Source organism: Theropithecus gelada, chromosome 5, assembly GCF_003255815.1.
Source record: "Theropithecus gelada isolate Dixy chromosome 5, Tgel_1.0, whole genome shotgun sequence".
Lineage (NCBI taxonomy): Eukaryota > Metazoa > Chordata > Mammalia > Primates > Cercopithecidae > Theropithecus > Theropithecus gelada.
In genome coordinates, this window is record NC_037672.1 from 51,109,790 (window position 1) to 51,123,162 (window position 13,373).

The following is a 13,373-nucleotide window of genomic DNA, read 5'->3' on the forward strand; positions in this document are numbered from 1 at the left end:
AATAGCATTACATCTTATAAAAAGTATGCTTTTTTTTTTTTTTTTTTTTTTGAGACGGAGTCTTACTCTGCCGCCCAGACTGGAGTGCAGTGGTGCGATCTCGGCTCACTGCAAGCTCCGCCTCCCAGGTTCAGGCCATTCTTCTGCCTTAGCCTCCCGAATAATTGGGACTACAGGAACCCGCCACCACGCCCTGCTAATTTTTTGTATATTTAGTAGAGACAGGGTTTCACTGTGTTAGCCAGGATGGTCTCGATCTCTTGACCTTGTGATCCACCCACCTCAGCCTCCTGAAGTGCTGGGATTACAGGTGTGAGCCACTGTGCCAGGCCAAAAGTGTGTATCTTTACTTAAAAATATGTTATTAAAAATAATAATCATCTGAGCCTTCAGAGAGTTGTACTCTTTCTGTTGGTGGAGGGTCTTGCCTCAATGTTGATGGCTGCTGACTGATCAGGGCAATGGTTATTGAAGGCTGGGTTGGCTGTGGCAATTTCTTAAAGTAAGAGAATGAAGTTTACCACTTTGGTTGACTCTTCTTTTCACAAAAGATTACTCTGCAGCATGCAATGTTGTTTGATGGCATTTTACCCACTGCTATGGTTTAGCTGTGTCTCCACCCAAATCTCATCTTGAATTGTAGTTTCCATAATCCCCACATCATGGGAAGGACCCAATGGGAGGTAACTGAATCATGGGGACAGTTTCGCCCCATGGTATCCTCATGATAGTAAGTCCTCATGAGACTTCATGGTTTTATAAGGGGCTTCCCCTTCACTCAACACTCCTTCTCTCTCCTGCTGCCCTGTGAAGAAGTGCCTTCTGCCATGATTGTAAGTTCCCTAAGTCCCCCACAGCAATGCAGAACTGTGGATCAATTAAATCTCTTTTCTTTATAAATTACTCAATCTTGAATATTTCTTCATAGCAGCATGAGAGCAGACTAATACAGTACATTTGTACTGCAGAGAGTGGGGTACTGCTATAAAGATACCTGAAAATGTGGAAGTGACTTTGGAACTGGGTAACAGGCAGAGGTCAGAACAGTTTAGACGTCTCAGAAGAATACAGAAAAATGTGGTAAAGTTTGGAATTTCCTAGAGACTTGGAGGGCTCAGAAGACAGGAGGATGTGGGAAAGTTTGAGACTTCCTAGAGACTTGTTGAATGACTTCGACCAAAATGCTGATAGTGATATGGACAATGAAGTGCAGGCTGAGGTGGTCACAGATGGAGATGAGAAACTCGTTGGGAAGTTCCAGTTCGTTGCCTCATAGCAAAAAAACCCCAAAAAAAACAAAAAACAAAAAACAGATACATAGACCAAGGTAGTAGAGTCAGAGAAAGCTTTCTGGGGGAAAAAAATGTATCCAGAATCCCAATGGTCAGAAGGAATTAGTAAATGATAAAAGAAAGCCAAGTATTTTCTAAGCAAAGGTAGGATCATTAAAATTCCTGGAGGCAAGAGTTTGGGGAACAAGTATTTTAGCATACTAGTGTGGAGAGGTATACATTGGCAAAGAGAAACAAAAAGGAACCAAATCATAGTCATTTATTCCATAACAATAAATTATGTTTTATTCAGAAAGCTATGGCATATCAATAATAAATTTTAATAATGGAAAATTATAATCATATTTAAATTTATGCAGTTTACTCTGGGTACAGTATAAAGTACTCCTGTCGTAGTTTGCTGAGGATAATATAAAGAAAAGGCTGCATAGGACCACGACTAAAGACTGTTAAAAGGTTATTTTAATAATTCACACAGGAAATAATTAAGATTTAAACTACGATGGGCTATGGAGGTGAATTCAAAAGCTACTTAGAAGATGGACTCTACAAATATGGGTGGAGTAGAGAGGGGCAAATGAGAAGGGAGAGTCAAGAATAACTTTATGTTTTGGCATGTATACTAGTGGAATAGAAGTACTGCCTGCTCCTGTTGAGAGAAAATAAAATTTCAAGTGAAATTTTAAGATAAAAAATATGAGTTCAATTGAAATATTCCTTATAAAATCCAGCTGAAGAAATATAGTAGGTGTATTAGTCCATTTTCATGCTGCTGATAAAGACATACCCAAGACTAGGAAGTAAAAGAAGTTTAATGGACTTACAGTTCCACATGGCTGAGAAGGCCTTATAATCATGGTGGAAGGCAAGGAGGAGCAAGTCATGTTCTTACATGAATGGCAGCAGGCAAAAAGAAAGAGCTTGTGCTGGGAAATTCCCATTTTTAAAACCATCAGATCTCATGAGACTTATTCACTATCACAAGAACAGCACAGGAAAGACATGCCCCCATGATTCAATTACCTCTGACCGAGTTCTTCCAAAGACATGTGGGAATTGTGGGAGTTAAAATTCAAGATGAGATTTGGGTGGGGATACAGCCAAACCATATCAGTAGGCATTGGCTATGTGGGTATGAGCTCAAAAGAGAAATATCTGATCAGAAAATGGAGATTTGAGAATCACTAGGATATTCATGTAGTAGAGAATAAATAGTTGAAAGACAAAAAGAAGTGATTGGGAAGAAAAAATGAAAGCAAACAAAAAAGAAAAATAAATTATGGTGTCACAGTAGCTTAGGGAGCAAATAAACTTAAGAAAGAGAGTGAGATCAACGATGTTAGATGTAACAGAGAAGAAGTAAAGTAAGACTGAAGCATTTTCACCGGGTTTATTAAAAAAGTAAGTCACTGTTGACGTTATCAAAGCTGCTCTGGATGGTGTTTTGGAAACAATTCAGATTACAGAGAGTTCAGAAATAAACTGAAAGTAAAAAGTAGTGAGCTACCAACTACATAATTATCAGAAGGCAAGCTTCTCTCAATAAACTTGTGAACAGAATAGTCATTAACAGGATTGAGATGGGGAGTGTGTGTGTGTGTGTGTGTGTGTGTGTGTGTGTGTGTGTTAGATAGAAATGCTTAAACAAGTTTAAACACTGATGAAAATGATCCAGCGATTTAAAAATATCGGGAAAAGAGGAATGTCTGAGGGAGGAAAATCTTTCGGGTGTTAAGAAAGAATGAGATTCAGTACATAACTAGGCAAAGAAGTATCTGTGAACCAAAGAAATAGACTAATATTTTATTGACAGCTAGTCAGTGATAAAGGATACCCTTTCCAATGAACTTTAACTATGTAATTAATCATTAATGGTTGAATTGTTTCTCCTCAGCCCCCTGTCCAATTCCTATGTTGAAGTCCTAATTCCTAGTAACTCAGGATATATTATTTGGAAATAAAGTCTTTGCAGATATAATTAGTTAAAAAGAGAAAATACTAGAGGGAAGTGAGCCTTTTTATAATGACTAGTTTCCCTATAAAACAGGGGAAATTTGGACACAAAGGACACCTACGGGGAACCACCATGTGAAGATTGGAGTTATGCCATCACAAACCAAGAAACTACTGGATACCAGGCTTTAGGTCCAGAACAGATCCTTCCCTAGCACCTTTAAAGGGTGCTTGGTCCTACCAACACCTTCATCTCAGAATTCTAGCCTCTAGAACTGTGACAATAGATTTCCATTGTCTAAGCTGCTCAGTTTGTTTGAAGTACTTTTTCATGACAGCCTTAGGAAACTAATACATAGACACACCCATAATTTTCAATGGCTACCCTTTATAGATCATATATAAGTAATTGAGTTGATATCTGATTTTTCAATAACTGATAAATGATCAAAGAAAAAGAAGAATGGATGGAAAAAAAAAACAGAGTACATAACCCATGATCATTTTCTACCTTAGTCTCTCACCTTTAAAGTTCTCCAAGTGCTTATACTTCTTTCTAACATAGGGTAATATTAGAAATTGATGGGCTTACCAGCATTTCTAATATAATAGTAATGGGTTTTTTATTTCTTTAAGTTATAAAAATAAAGTACCCTTATCTGTGCATATTTAGTCACAACTTGATTCATGAGCAGCTGCCTACTTAAGTCAGTGTACGTAGCAGTAGTTTCACCTTCACACTATACTTATCTAATCATTCAAATAAACTGCAAAATTTACTGTCATGGACCCTACTTCTTGCGACAGTTGAGCAGCCACCAACCACATTTAGGAAGCTTCACCACTTTCTAGTCAAAATATCTAGACAATGCCAGTCAAAATGTCGGTCAAAATGTCTAGACAATCTCATCAAGGTCAAGGTCACTTTGACCTCAAATCAGTATATGATAAAGTTCATGGAGACATAAAATTGTTCAAATTCCTTTTCACACATAATCAAGTTGTAAGAGAAGTATCACCTCCAGACATGGGGAAAAAAATTGAATAAATTCCCTGCTACACATACTCCATCTCCATTCCATCCGTGCCTTATTAATTAAAAGAAAACATCTCTGAAGACTGAAAACTAGAGGCCACACGACAGATACCCAGCATTGTGATGTCTAAATGTTGAAAGCAACCTAAGTAAACAACAATTAAAAAACTGTTATTCAATGATAGTAAATGGATTCACTGAAAATTATGCATTTAAAAAAATGGTCACAAAGTTGTAGTGTTATGATTGAATATATATTGGTTTTCATTCACAGTTCCTGGCTCATAGCTCCATGGCCTTTGTTACAGTCTTTTGTTATAATGGGTGCCTTAGATCTCAGGGAAAGGCCTCAGGAAACAGAATCTCTCTGGTTTCTTTCTTGGGTCAGGACTCTAACCTTCCCCTGCTTTTCTAACTGTGTTAAGTCCTTCCCCTGAGAGGGTCCCACCTCTATCCTAGAGGAAGGAATGCTTCCATAAAATTCCAAGAGAACTAAGTTCGAAGAGATTTAGAATATCTGAATGAAGGTGTAGAGTTCCCAGAAGGTGGCGTGCCCAGGGTGGGCAAGGAAGCTCTGTGTCCCTTCCCCCATACCTCACCCTATGGTCACTTCATCTGTATCCTTTGGAATATTCTTTATCATAAACTGGTAAATGTAAGTTAGCGATTCCCTGAGTTCTGTGAGCCACTCCAGAAAGTTAATCCAACACAAAGAGGGGGTTATAGAAACCTCAGCTAGAAGCCAGTCAGTCAGATGTTCACAGGGCCAGACTTGCAACTGATGTCTGAAGAGGACTCTTGGGGAATGAGTCCCCAACCTGTTGGATCTGACAGTATCTTCAGGCAGATAGCATAAGAATCACACTGGAGGACACCCAGCTGGTGTCTGCTGCTCAGTGTGGGGAACCCCCCACCACACAGACACACTGGATCACAGTTGTCTTCATTGTTGATTGCTGTGGTGTGAGAGTATAGGAAAAACAGAGAGATTTTCTATACACAAAAGTCTGTGTGGTAAATGGAAAAAACACTTTGTAAATGGAATTTTAAATGAAAAACCTGAAAATATGCAAAATTAAGACAATTATTTTGCTAGAGTTTTAGATTTATGTGTGATTTAATTTTTTTTTAATTTTTAAACTCTGAGTAATATGCTTACAATATTAAAGGCTCTATGTATTAGAAAAAATATGTTATCTGAGAAATAAAATATTTATTAAATAAAATATTTATTAAGAGATATTTAACCTATTGAAACCATGTTATAGTTTCTGAGTAATATTGTGTTCCAAAGAAAATAATCAGACCAAAAAAGAAAATTAACAACTGAAGATCTTCATTTGTATATCTTGAACATCATTATTAGAACATATAGTTCACCACAGTAATTTTTAATATTGCCCTTTTCTCCTCTATCAGTTTCCCTCAATCACTTCAGTTACTCTTCCACGTGCCCTACAGAACATTGCTTAGGAACCATCGTCCTTCTATCTGCCCAGTTTTCCTTTCGATTCGGCATTAGGAAAGCCCTTGAGAAAGTATCTGACAAAGAAGAATCCCCCTCAGCTCCATTCAGACTGTAGGGAGGAAAAGAATTGAAGTCGACAAGGCCAGAAATTTGTTTTAGAGAATAGGGAGAAGGTAAAGTTTGGAAACAATTTTACATAAGTACCTCTCAGCTCCACAAAATGCCAACTATATGAATATTTGCTACAAAACAAATGTTGATGAAAAAGCCTAAATAACAAGCAATTGCAGAAAAAATGGCATTTGTTAATCCTTTGGATATTAATAACAATTTACAAGTAGAAAAGCAATACACATTTTGTTCATTAAGTTAAAAAATACAGCCACAGTTCAAACAGATGGTACTGTAAATCTACTAAAATGTTAACATTGTAAAAAAAAGTGACAGCTTATGAAAACATACAAATTAAACATATAGTTTTAAATGGCATTGGGTTGAGATTTATTTAGAAAGTAACATTTCATAAAGGTGAATAGTACCTTATTTCTGTCAATAATTGTCAAGTTATTTTGCTTGAACATAGAAACTGTATTTTTCAGAACTTGTCACACTGAGAGATTTGCACTTTAATGGTATTATATTATCTTGAAAGTAACAGACTTTTCTATTCACTTTGATTATGAATGTAAATATGATTCTTGTTCTTCCATTACCACTTTAACTTTATCCAGCTGCACAACATCTAGCATCTTAAAAAGAGAGCCAGTCAAGTCACAGGATTATAGCATAATAACAAGAAAACTATATACAGTTGACCCTTAATGTACAGGTTTGGGCTGGGCATGGTGGCTTATGCCTGTAATCCTAGCACTTTGGGAGGTTAAGGAGGGTGGATTGCTTGAGCCCAGGAGTTCCAGATCAGCCTGGACAACATGGTGAAATTCCATCTCCATAAAAAAATACAAAAATGAGCTGGGCATGGTGGTGCATTCCTACAGTCCCAGATACTTGGGAGGCTGAGGTGGGAGGATCCCTTGACCCCTGGAGGCATAGGTTGCAGTGAGCCAATATCATGCCACTGCACTCTAGTTTGAGTGAGAGAGCGAGACTCCATCTCAAAAATAATAATATGCAGATTTGAACTGTGTGGATCCACTTATAAGTGAATATTCTTCTGCCTCTGCCACCCCTGAGAAAGCAAGACCAACCCTTCATCTTCCTGTTCCTCCTCAGTCCACTCAATGTGAAGAGGATGAAGATAAAGATGTTTATGATAATCTACTTCCACTTAATGAATAATATATATTTTCTCTTCCTTATGATTTTCTCAAAAAAGTTTTTTTCTCTAGCTTACTTTAAGAATACAGTATATAATACATAAACAAAATACAAGTTAATCAACAGTGTTATGTTATCAGTAAGACTTCTAGTCAATAGTAGACTGTTAGTAGTTAAGGTTGAGGGGGATCAAAAGTTATACATGTATTTTCAACTGCATAGAGGTTGGTGCCTCCCCATCCCTTGTTCAAGGGTCAAATGCAGTGAAATATATGGATACTGAGGTATATGCATACCAAACTAGATAGGTAGTTTTCAGTAGGTGTGGAAGTAGACTTTTTCTAAATCACTGGGGAAGCATTTCAAAGATTTACAGTCCCCTCCCACTCCTTCTCATTCCACAGCTCCAGGCTTATCAAAACCAATTAGAGATGTGAATTAGAACACATCATTTTCAGCCTTGTAACCTCACTTTCGGAACACACTGTTATTGAAAATCAGTTGAATAAAGGAATGATTACCAAAATATATAAAATCAGCATATGCACTGATGATAAATGGTATGCTGTTTATTATTATAATCACAGTGTGCTATAAATTGTCCTCATATAGCGAACACTTTCCATCATCCAGGATGATGGGGAAAATACAGGTTTTTCAAGAATTATTCAGCTAGTCATGTGCATATGAAATGAGGAGCAGTATGGGCAAGGTTGAGCACTTGTTCACTCAGAATGCTACTATATAAGGGAAGTCCTCTAATTTGGAGTAACTTTTAGCTTATTTACTCTCTCCTATTTATCTCAGTCTTTAAACTGGCTTAATATTTTACCTTTCAAGAAATAAATGTAATGACAACAAATAGCAACAAAAATTCTGTGATTCTGCCTACTGTTTTCTGACTCTCATTCTTGTATTAATGAATTTTTTTTTCTTTTTTTTTTTTTACTAAGTTGCAGCATGTGCTTTCCAGCTCTCTTAGCTATAATTCACTTATTTTACTGAAGTCCTGTTGATGTGGTGGTAAAAAGTTGGGAAGGGAAAACGTTCTATAATCTTACAATTACAGCTGGTCTTAAGTGGACCTGTATCCCTGGGCTGTGCCCTTCACAAGTCTTTCTTAGTGTATTAAATTGGCACATATTATAAACTTAACCATCACAGTTTTATTTCTCCTATATAATGTGGACAGAAAGGTTAGAGAGGCCTGGAATTGAGTAAGTACTCTTTCTCCTTGGTTAGATAAATATTTGACTGGTAAAGTTTTTTTCTCCTTGCAAGAGGCTTATGTATAGAGAATGCTCTAGGCATACTTCAGATGGTTACTTTTCCCCATCCTTGACAAAGACAAAGGATGATTTTTCTTAGTTCCTTACCATGAGAACCTGATGGGATCCCAAGAGGTGAGAGTCATCAAAGTGTGTGGGATTCCCTAAGAATGTGGTCCCCAGGATTTCCTTTTCTTTTTTTCTTTTTTTATTATTATACTTTAAGTTCTAGGGTACATGTGCACAACGTGCAGGTTTGTTACATATGTATACATGTGCCATGTTGGTGTGCTGCACTCATTAACACGTCATTTACATTAGGTTTATCTCCTAATGCTATCCCTTCCCCCTCCCCCTCCCCCCCCTCCCCGCTCCCCACAATAGGCCTCCGTGTGTGGTGTGTGGTGTGTGATGTTCCCCTTCCTGTGTCCAAGTGATCTCATTGCTCATTTCCCACCTATGAGTGAGAACATGCGGTGTTTGGTTTTCTGTTCTTGTGACAGTTTGCTGAGAATAGGATTTTCTTACTTTCAAGCTAGTCCACACTCAGCCTTCAGTCAGATATTCATCAGAATTACCATTTAAGTGTCCCTACCAGTTTATGGTTTCAGTGACTTCTGCTGCAGTTAAACGGATCTTAGCTGCTTTTCTCTATAATTGCCTGCCTTTCCAGATTTGGGAGTAGCAGTTAGTTTATGTCCTAATTTCTCTGATGAGCCCAAGGAATATTGTTGACTTTCAGTTTGTTCAACTTTTTCTTATTTTAAGGAATAAATAAACTTGGAAGGAGTAATGACTTCCAAGCTTTTTAGCTATTAGAGAAGAAACCAGAAATCTCCCAGCCTGGCTAACATGGTGAAACCCCATCACTACTAAAAATACAAAAATTAGCCAAGCATGGTGACCTATGCCTGTAATCCTAGCTACTCGGGAGGCCGACGCAAGAGAACTGCTTGAATCCGGAAGGCCGAGGTTAGTGTTGCAGTGAGCTGAAATTGCACCACTGCACTCCAGCCTGGGCGGCAGAGCTAAACTCCATCTCAAAACGCACTTTGGGAGGCCGAGGCGGGCGGATCACAAGGTCAGGAGATCGAGACCATCCTGGCTAACACGGTGAAACCTCGTCTCTACTAAAAATAGAAAAATTAGCCGGGCGTGATGGCCAGCCCCTGTAGTCCCAGCTACTCGGGAGGCTGAGGCAGGAGAATGGTGTGAACCCGGGAGACGGAGCTTGCAGTGAGCTGAGATGGCGCCACTGCACTCCAGTCTGGGTGACAGAACCAGACTCCCTCTCGGGGAAAAAAAAAAAAAAAAATCCCTGCCCNTTTTTTTTTTTTTTTTTATTTCCTGCTGAATTTATCACAGGATAAATGTAATACAGTACAGTAGGATAAGATGATTTCCTAACATATCTAATCAGAAAAAAGACTAAAATGTAGCCACCATGCTTCATTAAAGTACAAATAAATTCAAAAACTGATGAACATGATTAGCAAGAAGAACATGGCTCATGATAAATTGTACTTTTATGGAGGGTCAGGAACAATGAGCCAGCTTTAACTTCAAGAGTGTTAGTTCCAGAAATGGATTCAGGCTGCTAATAACTGCATATGTACAAAAAAATTGAAAGGGTCATCCTACTAAAGAACAGTAAAATGTAGTGGTTTGAAGCCATCTTCGGTGTGGTGCATTTTACCACGGCTAACAAAGGGAGATGGCAGGCAGATGAGATGGGAAGTGATTCAATGTTTGCAAGAAATTAGGGAGAATGCCAGAGGGAAAAGATAGAAAAAGATAGAATGAGCACATTAAAATTAACGTCAATTTTGTTCAGGTTTACTCCTCAGAAAACTATAAAAAACTTAATGGCTAAGCAATCCGCTGTTTTTCATCACAGCAATGTCTCGCTTTAATGATCTTGAACTTTTATGATTCTGTTGTTGATGTTTGATAACATTTTGTTCCTACCTAAGCAAAACTGGTTATCCTTTGGCTCTTCTATAATGATGTAGTGGCATGTGTCAGATCATATGTATGTACAGTTGATATAATGCTGAATATTCTATTAAAAAACAACAAAAACTAGAGGTTATAATTTGCCTTTTGTTTCCAAATAGATGCTCATAACAATAGTTTATAAAGGTAAAAGAATTTGACACTTCTTATAAAGGAAACTTTTTAGAACCAAGCATCCTAGAAACTCCTCAGTACCAAGAGGCTGCCCAGGAAATCTGGAGTTTATTATGTGTAGTATATGTGGAAGATTGTGAATTATACACTATCTTCTATGCAGGAATACAGTCAAATGCATTCATCACCTGGCATGAATATAGTAGGAATGGTGATGACTGTGGTGACCTGGAGTTCATGTGCTCTGTCTAGATGGAGAAAGCCTTCTCATCTCTTGTCAAGTAGTTCTATTTACAATGAGATACACAAAGTTTTCAGATTTTTCAATTGTTTAAGACAACGTTGGATGAATTTTTGTGTGAAATGTCCTCAGTTTTGAAAGGATAGCCACACCAAACAAACCACTTTAGCAATGGTTTTTAAACAGTAAACACGAGTTTAGCAGGAACTGAACCATAGTGTGGGGGAATAGAGAAGTGGGTATGTATGTGGGGCTTAGACTATCTTTCAGTGCAGATCATTTTTATTTACTTGAAAGAATGGGCTCCAATATTAACAAAGTTGAAAAATGCTGCCATATTGGAAAAAATAAACATTTGATTCCAACGAGACTGAATTACCATTTTAAATTCATGTATCTCTGAAGTTTAACCTACCTTGGGATAGTCCCTAGGATGCCATCTTGTTTTCTTCCATACTTAGTTTAATAGCTCTTACTATGGTACATTCTTAACAATAGCCAATTTCTCATCTAACATTCAAGAATAAAGGCATGGGTATTAGTGGGAAAGTATTCATTTTTTATTTAAAAAATTACCATTTGTCTTTATTTCAAACGATGTGGTTGAAATCAACTTAATCTGAATGTCTTTCTAAAGGTAATGCTTAAAGAAAAACATGCACCTTGATAAACATACCAGCCAAAACAATATATCTTCCTCCAACTGTTCTGAGTGCTTCCAAAACTGACCAAGAAAGTGGAGGAAATACCTTTCTTCTAGTAATCTAATTACTTCCCAGAAGAAAAAGGAAAGTCAAATACCTCAATCACCCACCAATATTAGAAGAAGTTTTGCTCTTCTAATATTAGGGTGGATTGTGATGGGGTTGAGTGCTGAAATCACCGTATCTTAGAAAAGTAAGTTAAGAGGTTAAGAGGATTAATCTAACACTAACATGAAATATCATGTCACATCCATGGGGAATAGGTGAAAAAGACAACCTTTTATTTTCTAGTTACCTAGCTATTCAAATATCATAATTTTTATCAAAGTTTTAGACATATGAATTATAATATCAGACTTTTTCAGAATATGGTTACAAGAAAACTTAAATGTCTTCTATGTGTTATATAATTCTCAACATATCCTTGAAATTACAATGCTTTATACTCTTAAGATTCTGTTCAAAATAGTTCTATATATTTTGTGCTTATATAACATTAAATGAGTATTACATTACTCATTTACATAATGGCAATTTATAAACTAAAAATGAAAGCAGCAGAAAAAGTTTTAGTTCATAATTTTGAATTTTAAGTTTAGATACTTATAAACACTAGAGGGATAATTTTATAGGTAGTTAAATATTTTGAAAAGATATAGGCAATACTCCTTTCACAAAAGAAGTAAATTAAAAGTCACTATAAATATGTTGTCCATCAAAAGACAATATTATATATTATAAGCACTTGGAAGTTTTAATTTCCTTAGAACAATTTGCATTTACCCCAAAACTATTGATCTCTCAGAACCAGTTAGAGAAACTAACTAAAATAATTGTATTTATATTAGCGTTATGTCAGCAGATTCTGAAATATGTCTAACCTTTTTTAACTTCTGTTAAAAAATACATTAATTTTCAAAGACTGTAATCATTGTCAATATATTAAAAAGAAAAAATGGTTTCTGGTGAAGTTTGGAGGATTCAACCAAAATCTTGTTACAGATATGCTTCTTTGGTAAATTTGTTCCACATACCATAAAATGGTAACATCAAACTTTGTAGTATTAGTATTATTTTCTCATTTATCTGTATAATAATAAAGAATGTTTCAATAAATAATGTAATCAGAATATCATTCCGTATTTAACAATTAGCAGGTATAGAAAGGGACTTCTAACAAATATTTGACTCTCAGTAAGCAAAAAAGGATCCATAACTAGAAAAGTAAATACTCTTATTTGAATTCATAGCCTTCTATAATTATCATTTCAACAAGACAGCAATACTCAGTATATGAAAATCCATGCCAGCAACTGTACTAGGTATAAGCAATATAAACTTGAATAAGATACAGTCCTTATATGAAAAATAAAAAAACATAATAATTGTATGTTAAAATACTACAATCATAAATGCAATAATCTTAAAATGTGCACCTGTCTTTAAACAAAACTATACTGAAATAAGTGCACTTAAGTACATCATCCCAACATTTTAAGTTTTTTCCTCAGGCTCTTGAGAATTGTTTTTATTTATAATAATACCAATAATATCTAAATACCCCAGTAAAAACATAAAATAGTTGATCTACAAGCTTTGGCTTAAATGGAAACATCTAATCTTAAGTGGCAAAACAAGACTTCATATTTGTTATGTATATAGCCTCCCAAACTGAAAAAAAATGCCACCAGTCATACCACATACTTATTTTCATATTTACTTGAATATTTATTAAATATAATACGTTTGGTGGAATGATTCCATATTTCAACTCTTGATTTTGACTCTTATTTTAAAAGGATTACATCATTAATTATTGGTAACCTAGCATTGCTAATGAAAATTTAACCACTAGATGAGGGCTGAATATTTCCTTCTACCCCTATGAATTATATTAATATAATTAATATAAACAAAATATGTAAAACCTCTAACTCATGTGAATCAACCTATTACAATAAAACCCCACCATTTACATGTAAGATAAACAATCGTCCCATAAA

The 13,373-nt window shown here is 36.1% G+C and overlaps 1 protein-coding gene across 1 annotated transcript in view; it reads right to left on the minus strand.

Annotated features, from left to right (window-relative positions):
• Window positions 1-13,373, minus strand: part of CCSER1 (coiled-coil serine rich protein 1) — a 1,408,588-nt gene that overhangs the window by 795,805 nt on the left and 599,410 nt on the right. The gene's annotated exons all lie outside the window — the stretch shown is intronic.